Source organism: Manacus vitellinus, unplaced genomic scaffold (assembly GCF_001715985.3).
Source record: "Manacus vitellinus isolate BGI_N305 unplaced genomic scaffold, ASM171598v3 scaffold_3_pilon, whole genome shotgun sequence".
Classification (NCBI taxonomy): Eukaryota; Metazoa; Chordata; class Aves; order Passeriformes; family Pipridae; genus Manacus; species Manacus vitellinus.
In genome coordinates, this window is record NW_021940535.1 from 38133414 (window position 1) to 38151160 (window position 17747).

Below are 17747 nucleotides of genomic sequence, written 5' to 3' on the forward strand. Positions count from 1 at the left end.
CTGGAATGCATTCATTATGTGAAAATCCAGACACTTCCTCCTGCAATTCCCACCTCAAATTCTTATCTTAGGACAAATCACATTGCCAAATAGAGACAATTGCAGGGGAGAGGGGGGATGCGTGTGTGGAGAGTATGCTACTGGAAGCCCTGACTATCTTTTGTTGCTGTCACCCAGCTGCTGCAGGGCACCACTGCTGGGTTAAAAATGCTTGGTTTTGAGATCATTGCAATATTTTCTGATGTGAATAGCTGTTAAATTGCTAATACTTCCTGCTTTAATTGCGTTTTACCAAACAATGTTTTGGTTGGTCAGCCTCGATGATGTGTTGTTCGCAGGGTTTTCAGCTGTGGCAGTGCTGCAGCTGTCTGTGGGAAGCTGTCAGTACTGGTTTCCAAAGGGGCATCGGCACATTCACTCTTGACTCCCTTTTCCCCTGTTTTAGGTTTCCCGAAGCTGCTGCTCGTTCATGCTGTGATGCCCCGGCATGCCTCATGGCAGAGCTGCCCGGCCGCCCCGCTGGAGCGTGGCTCTCCCCTGTAGGGAGCTGGGTAAGTGTGAAACCTCATCCTCGGTGCTGGAAATGCTGCCTGCCCACATCTCCTGTCTTCACAAACCTGGTGACATGGGCTGCTTTCATCAGCCTCTTTTTGTATGTCTTAGCACACTCTCCTGCCTTCAAATACATTGGAAGATGATCTGCTGGGAAGTGGTGGATGCATGTGTGTCTTATTTCTGACATGCTTGGAGACAGATTCCTCTGGAGAGATGATTATGTGCTAAATGGGTAGGGAGGATATAAAAGCGGAATTGGAGATGTTCACTGAGATTTGAGCTGTTCCTTCATTGTATCTTTTTTTATATATATACAGAAGATAAGCATTGGGGTGAGGAAGGTAGGGCTACCTGTTATGGGTAAAGTTGTATCATTTTCCTCACAGAAAACTAAGGTGTGGTGGGTAGCTGGGACCTCCTGTTTGACCCTCTAAGAAAGGCATTTGTCTGTGTTCAGTCCCTGAATTGGACTTGGGCCTTTCTTTGTGATTTTAGCAGTGTATAGATCACTGTGTCTGCTAGGGAGTCTTGCTGAGAAGCAGAAAACTCTGCTTATGGTTCTCATATTTGGGAATAAATCTAGATATTTACATGTCAGTATTTGTGGGTTTATTATTGATGATTATTGAATATTAGACAGAACTATGGACTTCTGGACCTGGATCCTTCTCATAATAGCCCTGACCACAAGTGGTGGGTGATTGCTGTTGCTGAGAGAAAATGTGAATATTTATGTCATCCATGCTGATGTGAAGCTGCTTGTGAAATTATTGTCAGCAGAGCACCATCAGTATGTTGGTAACAGTTACTAACTTCTGACCAGGTACTGTTCAGGGAATAAACACGTTGAGGACTGTGGCTGCTCTCTGTGCCCCTGGAGGGATTGCCCTATTATTTGCTTCTTGGGTGGGCTGTGTCAGCAACCTGCTTCTCTCATCTTCAGGTCTGATTACTGGAGCTACCTTGTCACCAGGTTTTGTGGGACTGAACCACCACTATTACTGCAAATGTTTGAAGCTGTTTCTGTTCATTGTGCTTTGCATTCATTACTGTCTGTCTTGAGACAGACTGAGTTTAAATTCACCTTACTTCTATGTTTGTACTTCTGAGGGCCAGACTCTGAGTCTGTGCAACACACCTTCTTTGAATCTGAAGTACTTTTTTTGAAGTAGGTTTAGTACTTGAAAGTCACCTCCCCTTTGGGATTTTGCTTCCAATCCAAGCTTGGAGATACCAAAGCTTTGAAGTGGGGTCTGGGAAGGTAGTGTGTCAGTCTTTCCCTGTAGGTCTGGTTAGTGATACTCCAACCTTTTGTATCTGCTTTAAGGAAACATTTTCCAGATTTTTTAAAACTCTTTCCCTGTTGATTATTCAATTAATTGATTTTATTTGGAATAGGGTGGATCTAATTCAGTAGAAATTTGCCTTATGGTTGTTTTTAATGGCACTTTTATGTGTGAGCATTTTCCAGTAGTAGATTTTTTGAGCATCGGTTGATTCACATCCAGCCATGTCTAGCATTCACTACAGGTTGATTCTTTTTTATGGATACAACTGATTTTGACCAGTTTAGTTATACCAAATGAAATAGGTCCATTTTAGGCAACCTGATTTCAAAATGGGAATGGCTATGTGGAGGATGGAGCTGCAGCACACTGACATTTCCCAGCCTTGGCTGAACTGGTGTGGATTTCCAGCACACTACAGTGATTTTTTAGGATTTAAAAAGAAGCTGCTGCAGTAGCTGGGTAGCTGGGGTTGAAGGCTGACGAGCAGATTGAGCTTCATCAACCTGACACTACTGTACCTCTCACCTCTCCACTCTTCCCCTGCACCACTCCCAGGCTTGTACTTGGACAATCCTGAAAAAAATGAGGAGGTTAAAGGAAATCTTCCGATTGTTTATTGCTATTTATTGCTGTTACTCTGTTGCTATGAATATTCACTACATCTATTTGGCTAATTGAATTACATGCTCATTGCTTACCAAACTTGCATGTTCAGAAGGTGTTTTTGTTTTCATTTCTGCTTTTCAAAATTTCTGTTTTCTGGGAGTGATGGGAAGTGTGTGTGTGTGTGTGCTCCTGGGTTCCATGGTATTTTTTACTCCACATTTTCCTTCTGAGTCCGTATCTCTGCATATATATTCATGTTGGGTGTTTGTATTTTAAGTGCCCAAGTTGGAAATGGGCTTTTCTTGACAGTGTGCATAAGGTATTTGCACCCTGTCTTTCCTGTGCCTGTGTGCATAAGCAAAACAGCTGTACCTGATAAATGATTTTCACTTTCAGTCATTTAAATGAGTCAGAATTCTTTTACTTTACAGATTTTGCCTTTGCCATTGTGTTGCTCTCCTTATTCTTTTGTATGTGTCTGGGGGTGTGTGGTTTTTGCATTTCTCTCCTGCTTTCACCTTTCTTTGGATGTTAATTGAAGGGAACATCCTAGTTTACAGCACTTCTTTATCAGCCCTTTCCTCATTTTCCTTCCTTTCTTTCTGGGATGCCTGTAAACTTTGCCCATCCTGGGATGGGATGCTTGTATCAGAGATGTTCTTATGAGGTGATTGAATTGTATGGGAGGAAACTGCATCCCGTACAAATACTCAATTTGCTGATCTTTTAAGCTCTACCTTGTTTTTTAAAAAATCAATTTACAAAGTATGTATATGTGTGAACATGTTTACTTTGTCAGTTTGGATTCCTTCTCAGTCCTGGCAGGTCAAGAGACTTGGCACTGAGAGCATTTGCCTGTCTCTGCAACCATTTATTTATTTATTTATTTACTGTATATATATATATATATATATATGTGTGTGTGTGTGTGTATGTATGTATATATATATAGTAAAATATTTGAAATTATTCTTCTGAAAACTGTGAGGTCCTGAGAGAGGCAGATGGTCTGTAAAAACGAGTACTGCAAAACTCTTTTTAACTTCTTCTGTGCTCCAAGATGTAGTACTTAGGAGCTCCTGGATCCTGACATGCTGAACAGAGCTATGACAAAGAGGTCCCTTGTTCCTCCTTATCTTTTTCATGCTGGAGCAGATTCATTTGCCACCTACTGTAGCCTCAATTCTGTAGCCCTCAGCACTGCTGTAGTACCTTTTTGGTGAGAACATATAGATGTCTATTTTAATTGGAAACTTAAATTTATCTGCTCTCTGAGATGATAGTTCCACCCTCCTCCTCAAGCTGTAGAAATACTATGTCTTCCACTGAAGTGTCAAGAAGGAGACTAGCTACCATCACATTGACCTGAGAGGCTGGGCACAGCATTTGCCGTGGGCATGACTTGGGCAACATCAACATGATAAATGTATGATGCCTCCCACTGAGCCCCAGAGCATCGTACTCCTCCTTAGGCAGTGAGTCTTTTCCCGTTTTCAAGGCAGATGCATTTGTATCTGAAGATAAAAACTGCCCCAGCAAGTAGCCTGAGAAGCAGGTCCACCCAGCCGGGTGTTGATTCCCATCATATTGTCAAGAGCTGCACAGGTGTTTTTTCTTTCTTCCCTTGTTCTATTCAAGAAGATTTACAGGACTTTCCGTGGAAGAGAAGAATGTTGTCTTTTAACACAGCCAGTCTTCCCCTGAGATGACAGTATTTTGAGGAACTGCTTGGTTTCTTCATCGTTGTTCCTTATGAGCTGCAAAGCTGTCTTGGACTCTGACCATCTGATTATTCCTTCCAAGAAAGATATCTACTTTCTTCTCAAATAGGAGGCAGTGAATTTTGGACTTTCATGAACCTGAGGAGGGTGGGCAGTTTTACGCTGAGAACTGTAGAAGAATATGTATTTTTTAGCAGTGGGGTGCATGATTAGGGAAACACATTGGACCCTAATCTGAAGGTGAAGTCTGTCCCATTAATGTAAAACATGAGGGCTGATCATGGGGATATCAGGATAGAGAGGTTTCCCATGTGAAATTTCTGTGAGGAATTTTTATTTGCTCAACATCTACTAGTTGGTGATTAGTTGGTATTTGCCTGCAGGGTTAACATTTGTGTGAGTCTGTTGTCATGTACGGGGCCTTCTGCCCAAATCAGGCTGAAGGCTGATATTTACTAACATTGTGTGTCAGTTCCTTGAGCTTGAGACCAACTCCTCACTTCTGTATTTTCTCCTGAGGTGTTTTGTTCCCCTCTTATCTATCAGCATTTTCAGGGGAATGAGAAACATCCCATCCTGCATTGCCAACCCTCCTCTGTAGAGTATTTATTGTTGGCAAAGTCCTTTCGTTCTCCATCAAAGCTCCCTCCCAGTTTTGTGTCAACACACCAATTTCTCTCAGGATTGTCTTGTTGGTTGTTTTTTTTTACTGCTAAATCTTTCGTGTTTCTCTGGGACTGAAATATTCCTACGACTTTTTAGTTTTCAGGACGGTCTAGGGGCCTTCTATGAACCTGTTAATGGCTTTGCCATTGCTGGCCACAGCCTGGGAGAGGTCAGTAGCATCACTTAACCTCTGCTGATTACTAGGAGACTCCTTCTCAGTTTTTGCTGTGAATTGGGGTGTTGCTGAAATATCTAGAGATTATTTGGCCTTTGAGTGTTAAGGGGGGCCAAAATTATTTATCAACCTTTTCCTTTATGTCTGGTGAGGTACAAGGACCAGAACACAAGGCTGTCTGTGCCACTCAGGTACACAAGATAGTGTGTAAAGCAGTGTGATGCACAAGCAGACACGTAAAATGCAGCAGGTATCAGTCAGTAACACCTGTTACTGTGTTCTTTTAAAATTAACCTTTGGCATATCCCAGCATTCAAAAACAATTAAAAAAAAATTAGTGCTGGAATTTTGATGATGAGACATAACATGGGCAAAATGTTACAGCAGTCAGGTTTGTCAGTGATGTTCACATGCTTTTCTCTGTACCACTTTTATTGCTATCCTTATTTTAAATAAATTGCTCCTATGTTATATAGTCCTGACCACTTTGAATCCGATATGACTTCAGGAGAAATGTCTTCAATACAGAGATTCCTTCTGGGCTATCCTTTTTCTGTTAAAATAATCAAGATTTAAAAAGAATGCATGGAAAGTGGTCATAGCTCCAGAGTACAATGAAGTGGATGTGAATGTTGAACAGTCATCATGGCTTTGCTGGAAAATACTTGTGTAAATTAAATGTGCTTTCTTGGTTTTAGGGTTGTTTTTTTAATAAGACTGAAAAAAAAAACAAACCCAAACCACAAACCAGGTAGTTCCAAAAGGCTTGGCAGCATCTAGACTGTACTAATTTTGAGGAGTAGATTATGATATTTGCTCTCAGAGAAGAACATGGTTAGTAGAAACTTTGTCTTGAAAAATATTTTTTAAATTATGAAAAATGTCTCATCTGCCTGTTTCTTCTCCACATCTATACTATTTGTGTCTTTCATTCATTTTATTAGTAAATGAGAGGGGGAAAATGTGAATAACATAAGGAAATAGATGAAGGCAAGTATTGTTTACTATGGGAACAGAGTAAATAGAGCATCTGCTTTTGATTTTTCTGGGAACTCAAGAAGTAACGAGAGCAAAACACTTGTTAGATATTTTTTTCTTGGATTACACTTCTATATCTGCTGTCAGGCTTCCCCCTAGTCCTTAGAGTTCCTCTTCTCCTCTGTCTTTTATTCCTCCTTTTGGTGAAACAGTTGCTTCATTGAAGCTAAGGCTGAAGCCTACAAAAGAGCCACAGTGAACGAATAATAAAGGACAGAGATAGAAATGTTGTTGATCTGGGCTGAACTGTTCTGTAGCATTTGAGATCCGGACGTGACCCTTCCCGGCAGTGCATGTTTGCGGGGCTGGTGCGCGGCAGTGGCGGGGCCACGGGAGGTGCATGGCGAGGCTGCTGCCTGCAGCTGTGCGGGCAGCACTTATTTGCTGTTAACAAATTAATGTAAACGTGACATGTAGTTCACCGTGAAATATTTTCACAGATGGAATGAGTCTGCAGCATAACCTAGGGATGTAAACTAGAGGATTGTTTAGAGTTCTCGATTATTTTTTCTTTGCCCCCCCCCCCCCCCTCCATCCCCTGTTCGCACACAGCTTAAGTCTCCTGTTACAGCAGAGTAGCCGACATGGAGCTCTGCCTGAAGCTTTCCCTAATCCAAGTATGCATCCCATTTTGGGACTACGTGCATCCCTGGCAGGGGAGCTGTGGTGGGGCAGGGGCTTGTGGTTAATCCCAGTCCCTGACCGTGGGGCAATAAGCAAAGCAGTGCTGAATTTGAGGGCAGCCTAGTGATATTGGTTTGGAACCAGGGTGCAAACCTGATACAGCTGTGGTCAGCAATGGGGCCCTCAAATCCTGCTACTCTCAGTGACGCACTTCCTGACACTTCCCTCCTCCTGAGGTATGTACCAGGGAGCTTGTGGCTGGTGGATGTAGAATTTATGGCTTGAGGATCAAGGCTTGCCAGATTGCCAGCATGGTATTAGTGGGAACTCTTTTACTATTTTTTTTTAGTGGTATCATGGTGGTTTGTTTGCTGTTCCAAGCTTGTCACTGCAAAAAGAGCATTAAATGGGAAATAAAAATTGAGAGGTTTTTTTAAACATGAAAGAATTTAAGTAAAAACTATAAATCTGCCTACCAACTTTCAAAGTTTTTATGCCTTTAATATGAAGAGCTAGAAGCCTATTGTTTCTCGTGAGCTTTTTTAAAGTGAGTCTCTTCTGCAAACACCAGACTTGCAGAACTAAGACTTTGAAGGAGCCAGATGATATTGTGAGACTCTGAAGGGAAAAATATGATGCTTATAACACTGTAGATAGCCCCTTAAAGTACTCCCTCTGCTTCCACCTCCTTTTATTCTGGGACATGAAAGAGAAACCTGAGCCAATACAGGATTATAGAACTAGGTTACAAACCTGGAGCTAGGCTATTTGTAGCTAAAGCATCAGAAATTTATTTTATATGCTTATTTTGGTTTAAAAATTTTATGCATTTGGAAAACTCTGCCTCCCCCCCATGAGAGTTCTTCCTTTCAAGTAATTAAAGCAAGACAGTAAGCAGCAGAGACAATGAATTGTAAAATTTCATTGCTGGTTACAACAAGAATTTGAACCTCATCCATCTGTCATAAAAAAAAAACAACCTTTCAAAAAGCAGATGGTCTTGTAACTAAAACAGATCTGAATTCTGGCAGACAGGGTGAGAAATGTGCATTGTGAGAACAGGGGAAACACTGCACTGGGAACTGTTCATCTTGTTGGAGTGCTCTAGCTGTGAATACCTCTGTAATGCATGATAATAGTGCATGATAGTGATCATCAGAGGTCAAAATCAGTAACTTTGATTCCATTTGTAAGCTCCCAAGAAATAATTATTGTTATTTCTGGAGCACAGATTTTTCTGAAAGGTGCCATCTCCTAATAGGTATTTATGAGAAACTTAAGTGCACTTTGTGCGCGTTAATAACAAGGGGTTCTGCACAGGAAGAATTTCATCCTAAACTGGAAATCATGGATTAGCATTGCGAGAACCTCCTTCAGAATAAAACTCTATATTTACAGTGCTATGCTTATGCACAAGCATTTGCTCTAACGGGTGCTTTCTAGCGAGATTCTTAAATTAACAACCCAATGAATAAATAACCCAGCTCTACATCATTTAATGGTACTTTAAATGCCAATAACAACAAAAATATCCTCAAACTTGCTAGAGGCTTATTTCTGTGTGTTTTACCTAGGTGAAGTTGGATCTGTACAACTTCATTCAGGATTCATTCTCTCTAGGTTAATTTAATCATCTTCATCAGATTCATTGGCTTCAGTGGATAAGTAAACTCAGTGCTGCCTGCATGTGTGCCACAGATACCATAATCTGTGGCTGATAATTGAAATTCCTAGGGGCTGTGTGTAGCCTTGCATGAGGCTTGGAGCTCAGTAGCTTAGCACACTTTTAAAAGCATTTTTGTAGTGACTGACTGTTCACTCAAAATCACATTGACCCTTCTCTCAGACAGCAGAAATCCTCTCTGGAGTTATTCTAACCTGTTCATCTAGAGCTAGCAGCTTTTTCAATAGTACATAGTGGGAAATTCTCTCAAATGTTTTTGAAAAATGTGGTAGCTAGCTCAACAAGTCTACATATATAGTAGGAAAATCATTAAGTATTTCAGGCCCAGTCTTTGGTCCATCCTATGTTTAAAAACAGATTAGACACCCAAAGACAAATAATTTGATAACTACACAATTGCTATCTCCTTATGTCCCAAAAAGCAGGAAGATGATCATGAACAGCAAGGTCACATGGAATCTCAGCGGGAGCCTCCTTTATGCAGTGCTGTGCTGGTTTGTGCTGCTGATTGAACCAGAAAGCAGGGGGATGCTATGTGCTGTCCCTTGGCATGAGTTTTATACCCAAAGAGGCAGCACTTGCCATGCAAATAGAAGAAAAGCCAAACAAAAATCTTTTGCATAATTGGCCAACCTTTTTTGGTTGAAGTGAGTCATCCTCCTTCTCCACATTGTTATGGTAGTGCTTCCTTTTAGTGTTGTTTTGTCTCCTGTGTGCATGCAAAATGAATTAAAAAAAGTGTTGATAGGTATAGCAAACAACTTTAAAACTGTCCCAAGGAAAGGAATACAACTGCCCAACATTGTAACTCTCTTCTGTATATTTAGGCACGCTATCTAGACCAGAAGATGTGAAAAAACCTTGAAATAGTGCTGTATGCATAAGGTGGCTTTTTCCAGAGTCCATCAGTCTTTTTCATTATTTCCAGAAACCTGAGAACAGTAACTCCTGCAATCTTCATCCTCATACATATCCAACATTATACTTACACGAATCTGAAAGTGTATGAGCTTTTAGTCTTACTAAAATACATGAATAAAAGATGTGGGTATTGGTGTGAGCTTTTCTTATGAAGTACTGGACTTACAGTTCTGTGGCTATTGCATTGATGTGCTTTAAAAATAATTCTTTTTAATGCACGTCATTACATTTCACTGACCGCAGACTGAAATGTCCTTAGCTTGATGAGTAAAATAGTAGAGAGAAGAGATCCAATTTCAAATCCAATCTATGCCTTACTCACAGAAGAGTATGAACTGTGGCATTTCACCCTGGGAAAATTTGATTAGAGCTGGGCTAGAGGGTTTCCCTTGATGCTCAAGGGTGCAGAAATCAGGGGGATGCTATGTGCTGTCTTAAGGTGCATCCTTTGGCAGGATCCTTTTGTTCCACCAAACAGTTACTGGTAGGTTTTGTTTGTTGTGACCACTGGGGCACTGCCTAGAACAAGAGGCCTCTCTGCCCCATCCCTTGTCCTAGCAGGGTATGTACACCCTAATGCAAAGCCCCAAAGGTAATGGGGAAAGGGGAGTCCCTGTTCCAGAGGACTTGGTACTCCATAGCACTCCACAAGGATGGGTCATAACGTGCTTAGGATTCCCTAATGAGTGGAAGGAATTGCATGCATGGACCAACAATCTGATCCAGTGGAAGGTGTCCCTGCCTTTATCAGAGAGTTTGGAACGAGATGATATTTAATGTCCTTTCCAACCCAAACCATTCTATGATTCTCTGCACAGCTCTCAAGTTTGGTAGCCAAAGGAACAAGATAATGCTCCCTTTTTCTCCAGCTCCTGTTAGCCATAGGCTTGCAGATGAGTGAAATGTCTCAGCACTTGTGGCAGCCGAGAACCTGGCCCTCTGCACTGAGCAGAGCAGGGCCTCCACCTGTATCGGCACCTGGATGCTCAGACCTGAATTTAAGTGGCTTCATCTTCCAGCTGAACAGAGTGCCAGTCCTTCTGCGACCTGTCCCAGAGTGACACACCTTGGTTTGTGTGCTGCTTTCTATGTGATGACATACCTGCCAAATAAAACCATTAAAAATTGAAGAGCTCTGGGTGTGGTGTTGAGGCACAGTGGCATAACATATATGTTATATATGTGTTATGCACTCAGTTTTCCTTATTGTCTGTTTTATTGTTTCAGTTTTACATTCATTCAAAGATTCAGTTTTATTTAAAATTAATCTTGCTCCTCTTTGGAATGCTTGTATATGTCGAGCTGCTGTGCTGTTTCTCACAGTAATTTCTCAGTTCTTCATAGCAAGCAGAAGTGTTACAGCTGTCCAGGTTAGTCATCGCTGCTGCAGTGCTATCCTCAGATGTGTAACAAATGTGTTGGGTTTTGTTGTGAGGACAAGATAATCAAAAAAGTTTTGTTTCTGCCAGAATTGAACAGCTTACTCCATCTCCTTTGGCTTCAAACTACTGTTGGCTGTGGGAGGACTGTAGGGTATGAGGGCAGCCGAGCCCCATAACACTGGTGCAGAATGCAGAGATGAACCCTGGACAAGAGGTGTGGTGCTGGCACAGCTCCGCTTTCCAGACATGGACCCTGGTCCTTTAGTCACATCTTTGGCATGCTGTGACAGTGCTTATGCTGGGCAGTAAAGCTATGGAATCCAGAGTGTGTGGGTACTGTGATCTGAAAATTTACCTCTAGTTTTCTGTCATTCCTGTGTGCCAGTGTAAACATTGCTGTAAGAAACTATTTAGTTTCCATACAGCTCTAGGAGTGCCTCAGATTGCATTTCAGTGTTGTATTTTTTTTTGTGGTCAGTGAGAATGTGCTGTGTTTGTCAAAACTAATTTATTCAGGTCTGCTAATGGATTTAAGAAGACAATTAATTTTGCAATTCTCTGCATGTCTCAGAATCTTTTTTCTCAGATCGATTTATCAAGGAGTTTGAACCCAGCTCCCTGTCTGTTGGCATTCAGACCTCTCAAGGGTGCATTTGTCAGGCTGTTGATGCAGTAATTTCTGGAAAATATTAGTGGAAAAATGGGGTTTGGAGGGAAGATCAGGCTTATAGTCTCGAGATAGGAGTAGTAAAGGAAAGAAGTAGAAATTCACAGGCCTTTTTTCTGTCATAAATTTCTGTCAAATTCTTGAAGGAAAATGAGTTCTAGGTCATGTTTAGAGATGTGTTTTCCTTTCTTAAAGGGAGAAAATGGAAACCATTTGAAAATCTGTGAGAAGGCATCAGTAAAAGCAGTATGTCTGAGGACCACAGCCCCTGAGGGACCTCATCTCTCATTTTAATTTCTCCATAAGATATTGTGTTATAGATCTGATATTGATATATTATATTTACTTGAGATCTTATTAGACATTATTTATATATACATATTTATATTTAAGATGTTTCTGTGTTAAGGGGTCTTTGATGCATCCAAGAGCAATTTTTAGCTACTAAGTAAATAATATGGTGAATATTTTTCAGAATGTGGTGCTGCTTAGAAATTTTATGTCTTTAGTATGTTTTATAGGGGTACCCTTGTAGTAAACATTCAATGTAAGTTAAATTATGGATTGAGGAACCAAATCCTGCATTAGCAAGCTAAAATTCTGCAAGCTCATTCTTTGCTAAGCCCCAGCCTTTCATGGAAAAGGCAACTGAAAAGGGAGAAAACAAGCTGTGGTTGTCTTACAGCAAAGGATTAAAACTATCTCACACTGGTCTGGGGAAAAGAGAGGGAAAGGGTGATAACTTCAGCTGACTCTAATTTGCCAGAAGTCATCCTGTTCTCTCCTTTAATATTGACTGTTGGAGAACTGTGATTAAGTGTTCTCCCTCCTGATAAGGGCTCACTGAGAAGTGGCTGACGGGTAGAAACAGCAGCCAAACTGCTGCATGTTTTAGAAGGTGTTTGCTGACGCCCGGCATCTCTTGTCAGCACTGCTGATAAGCTCTAACACAAACAGCCACCCAGAATTTGTTTGGCAGCCCAGGGAAGGGATGGATGGATTGTGCTATACACAATGTGCTAATAGCCACAAATTGGCTACTCTTGTTTGGGAATGACAGGGTGACTGTGTATGGTGGGGATTTTTATAGTCAAGTTCTGGTATACTTAGATTGTACCATTTTTATTCTGAGAACAGGCATTTAGACTTTTTTTTTGTGTTGGCAGCAAAGCAAATTTTTGTTAACCTCAAAAATACCGTTGATTAACGACAATAAAAAATTCAAAGCAATTTTATTTAAAACTAATTGAAAAGTGGGAGAAAAGGTTCTGGATTACAATATGAAGAACTTTTATATTGGTGAAGTGTTTTTAAAGTATTATAGCAAATACTTAATTTTCCTTTCAAAGACGTAAAGTCAGAAGTTTCTTCTATCCAAAAAAGGAACTGTCTTCCAAAGGCTCACAATAGAGTGTCCCTTTACATCCCCTCAGAGATGGGTGGGATATCTTCTGTTCCTTCTTCTCAACAGGCAGGGCCTATTGTTTTTTCATTTACTACCCTCCCCCATCCACATTACAATAGTTTTTAATAGTTAGTTTAGTTTAATAGTTAGTTTTTAATAGTTCAAGGCCACAAGATGGAGGTATAAGGAATTGTATACAGAAATGGGGAGAAGAATGAATGTCTGTGTCTGCTGTGTGAAAGTATTTCGGAGAGTGAAGTCCTTCTGTTTAAGTGGGGAGCTGGGGCTCTGTGCAGTCATCTTTGATATAGATGGAGGTGCTGGGGTTTCCCTGACATGGAGGTTACCCTTGTGGCACCTGCTGCTACATATCAGTCCCTGCTTGCATGGTGATGGCATTGATGTGGTACCACCCAGCAGCTGCTGCCAGGAGTGATGGTGGTGACCCATCAGACTCCCACAACACTCAGGTTGCAGGGCAGATATAGCAGATGCTTCTGAATATCTTGTCTTTTCATGGTCAGGAACCACAAGGCACTTCTAACTGTCCAGAGAGGTGAGAATGGAGAAAGGAAACTTGCTCACTGCTTCTGTTACAGCATACAAGCCTCCTGACACAATATGGGCTGCTTTTGCTTGCCCCAAACTAAGGACACATGAAGAATGCAGGTTCATGATAGTGTCTGCTTGTTCTTTCCCAGCCAATTTATGATGTAGATCCTAGGAGCCTGCTGGGTACACTCGTTTCTCTTTGAAATACAAAGCTGTTACCTTTCTTCCTTTGTCCAGCTGCAAGTCAGAAAGAAGAATGAGGAAGGTACACAGGCACAGAAGTTGGGAATGTGGATGTGATGGCAAGAAGGTTTCACAGTATTATTCTTTGCTATAGTACAGCAAATAATAAAGTGCTCTGTAGTCATAACACTGTGTGTTTGCAATGCTGGGGAAATTGGCAAACACTGAGAGCAGGAACAGTATTAAGAGAAAACAGTATGTTGGCATGTTTGGTTTCTGTCCAAGAGCCCCAGAAAATAAGAAGAGTAAATAAACAGCAGGAAGAAGATCCTGCATAGTCAAATTGTGCTAAATTGTCTTGTCAATTGAAAGAAAGTGAATGGAGAGGGCAGGGTGTTCAGAGGGATTTGAACAGCACCTAAGGCAGGAAACAAAGATGTTTAGCAACTGAAAGGGTATTGGGGTCTTTTTGTTTGTTTCACGTTCTTGCAGTTTGTTGTTTTGGGGTTTTGGGATTTTTGTTCTAATTTTTTTAATCTTTTATATTCCCAGTGGTAGAATCCTGGATTGCTCTCTTGTCTAGCAAAAGTGATGGTTTTCACTGTAATGTTATGTGAAGAGTAAGATAAATGAGAGAACAGTCTGAGGGAAAGAGCAAGTTTATTCTGATTAAGAAAATCAGTGGACTGATTGCCATTCGACTTCCTAAAGCAGAGCTGCATGCATTGCTTATTTACTTACCTTTTTTTTTTCCCCTCTCCCTTTTTTCTACCTTTTTAAAGGCAGTATTAAATGTCAGGAAATAATTGTTATATAAATCCTAGAAGAATCATGCTCTTTAGAGTCTTCTAACTTTATAAATTTAATCTGGTTTAAATCACAATGAATTTTTAGGTCAGTCCATGAAAGTACTTTCAGGGATATCCCTGATTTTACTGTTTATTTAGTAAAATAATGCAAATAGAAAATGGAATATGTATCAAGTGTATTATTGAGCACAGGATAGACTAATCTACTGTGCTGTACATCAGTTTTGTTAGCAAAGGCGTATAGAGCTTTCAGAAGACTCCACAAAAGAGTCTGGCGAAATAAACACCTGAAGAAAAGTACAAAGATCAGTGTTTACAGAGCCATTGTGCTGTCTGCTCTTTTATATGGGTCCGAATCACGGGTCATCTACCGCCAACACCTGCGACTCTTAGAACGCTTCCATCAACACTGCCTCCGTACAATCCTAAACATCCGCTGGTCAGATTATGTGACCAAGACATCTGTTCTAGAACAGGCAGTGGTTTCAAGTATTGAGGCCATGTTGCTGAGAACACAGCTGCACTGGGCAGGACACGTCTCCAGGATGAAGGACCACCGCCTCCCTAAGATCGTGCTCTGTGGTGAACTTGCCACCGGCTGCCACAAGAGAGGAGCCCCAAAGAGGAGATACAAGGACTCCCTGAAAAAACATCTCAGCCTTGGCCATATTGATCTTCATCACTGGTGTACTCTGGCCTCCAGTCGGGAGGTCTGGAGACACGCTATCCGTAACGCTGCTGCTTCCTTTGAGAACGCACACGGGATCACTCTCGAGGAGAAAAGACAACGCAGAAAGATTCGCATCTTGCCAGTACCACCTAAGGAGTCCTTCTGCTGTGCCTTTTGCAACTGGACTTGTCTATCTCACATTGGCTTCTTTAGCCACCAGCGTGCTTATAGCAAATGTGGGTAGAGCCCTTCCCAAATCTTCGTTCACGAAGCCTAGCCATGATGATGACATCAGTTTTGTAGTCTTGCACCCTGCACATTGAGATGCCACATCTCAAAGTAAATATTTTGAGGCCTGGTCATAATTTTGTTCACATCATCAAAGTCTATCTGCATTTTGAACTTGAACTGAAATGATTTTTTTCTCAGAGACCATTTCACTTACAAGCTTTCTAATGTGACAGAGAAATTATCACTCACCTAGTGAGTCTGGAGAGAAACTAGATGAACTAATTTGTTGAAAATTTCTTTGAAAATTACTGTAAATACAATGTGAATGTTGTGCAATTCTTGGAACTTTGAGTAGTCCTGATCTTTGATTATATTTTGATAAAGGCAATCTACTATACTAAAACTGTTTAAAAAACCCTTTAAAAATGTGTATTTTATGTGAAACTGTATCAGTCTTGTAATTACCCCTTGTTGACTAATCTCTTCTTACCTGAGGTACTATGAAGCCCAAGTACCAAGAAGCATGGCTGTGTGTCATGATGAAAAGGACTCTGCTGTTGATAAGTCTGTCTGGGGAAATGGGAGAGCATTTACTGGTGTTGTTCCTTTTCTATCTTTTTTTTTAAATGCATTGGTGGGGGCAAACGTAACACATGCTCTTCTGGTTAGCCAAATTTCATACTGATGTGCAGTGACAGGAGTTCACCATTAGATCTGTCAGTCTTCTTACCCAGAACTGCTCTTGACCTGATTTCTCTGTGCAATCAATTCATATAAAACCAGATGCCAACAATCTGTATTAACTGTGAATTAAGTTCTTATCAAAATGAATTGCCCCAATTTGGGGTGAAACAAACAGTCCATGTCTCTCATTCCAAAGAATATACCATCTGTCTGATAAAGCTGGTTATCCAGAAGTGTTACTAAGAATGTCTCCATATCTACAGAGGAGTAAATAATTTGCCTTAGGAAGAAGAACTTCTAAAAGTTACGCTGATTTGTATGGTGATTTGTTTTCCCAGAATGCCTGAAGATGAGTCTTGTGTGTGAGGTTGTTTATGGGGTGGGATTCTTTCTCCTGAGGGTATGAGAAGGACTGCATTATAAACCTTGTGCATGCACTGTACTCTTAGTCTTCTTGCATTCCAGCAATGCTAACTCTTATAACCATAAAACACAATTATCCCCAGGATGTGCCTGGTACTGTTGTGGGAGCAATTCTGAAGCAAAATGACTCTAATATAGCTGAATGAAGAGCTCAGGTGGTTTCCCTTAAAATTGCAGGGCAGGTCATGTTCAAAAAAGAATTAAATATTAAATGAGGGGTGGAAATACATTGGAGCAGAACCCAGATTCTAAAAGTAAGTTACTGAAGACTATAAGCTGGTTTCCTCAATGAGTATTAATCCAAATCATGTATAGCAGATATGGTGGTGAGTAATAGTATTTAAGCTAAGGATCAAGAGTCCAATTTTCATCACATGTTTCCAGGAAATATAAGACCTAGTGTTGCATAGCAACAGTTGAAGGTATAGCAGTATTTGCACTTGAAAAATGTTCAGTGCTTTGGGAAGCATTAGATGGCTGATGAGATAGGTAGTGAGGAAATAATATTATTGTCTCTTAGGGTACTGGTTTAAATTCAGTCTTGGTTGTACTGGCTGAAGAACATTAACATCTGAATAACTAGCTAGATGTCTGCAAAATGAGTTATTGGTCTCAGTCTAGTTTTCAGAGCACCCATATTCACATTTCAAAAATGATTTCTGTAATTGGCAATGTTGTTGGCATACTCTGAGGGCAAAGCAGATCCAAACGGCTATGGAGGCAGCCACAAATCTCCCTGCTTCAGAGCACTCCTGCCCCGTTGCAGAGGGCTCTCTGCTCTGGTCCTACTGCCAGATAGAGGGGCTTCTACTTTTCCTAGCCTATGACTTCTCTCTCCAGCTGTACGGTGAACTTGAGAACGCATTATTTAAATTTCATAAGATCCCGGTATTTTTGTTGCATTTTGTGTTAACTGTGTTTTGAATAAAAGATACTGCCTAGGATATTTTTCATCTTTTGAGATCCTCCTAAATTATTTTACATTTAAATTTTTCAGAATAAAATGTGAGTTTCCATTGAATGTAAGAGTTTTCCAGAAATCTACGATCTCTTGGTTTTCAGAAGGTCTGTGGTCTTCTCGCCTGGCACACCTGGAAATAGTTGGTCTGAAAAAAACAGGAAATCACCGGAAGATGCAGATGAGTAAAGCTGCTGGAACCACATGGCAAGAATTTGAAGTGCCTTAAATGCAATTCAGTGGTGCTGTTCCTACATTAGCTGTTTATTACTAAAAATTTAGCAGCCTTTTATCAGAATAGCTTGTCAGATGCTCAGAATTGCCTGAGCACATGTTGTAGCTGGGCTAAAGAATATCAGAGAGTAACAATGAGCAAGAAAGGCATAGAAACTGTCAGCTAACAACATATGACAGTCATAGGAGTATTTGCTACGTTTTTTGTAAACATCTAGTTTTACCTTTTTTACTAGTATTTAATATGCTTTAAAGGAAGTATGTGTAGTG

At 40.7% G+C, this 17747-nt stretch overlaps 1 protein-coding gene across 1 annotated transcript in view; it reads left to right on the forward strand.

Moving 5' to 3' along the window:
• The first annotated feature begins 506 nt into the window (after window positions 1-506).
• Window positions 507-17747, forward strand: part of KIAA1217 (KIAA1217 ortholog) — a 335939-nt gene continuing 318698 nt past the window's right edge. The window contains exon 1 of the mRNA XM_018075554.1: window positions 507-551. The gene's annotated coding sequence lies outside the window, so the exon portion shown is untranslated. The remainder of the gene's footprint in view (window positions 552-17747) is intronic.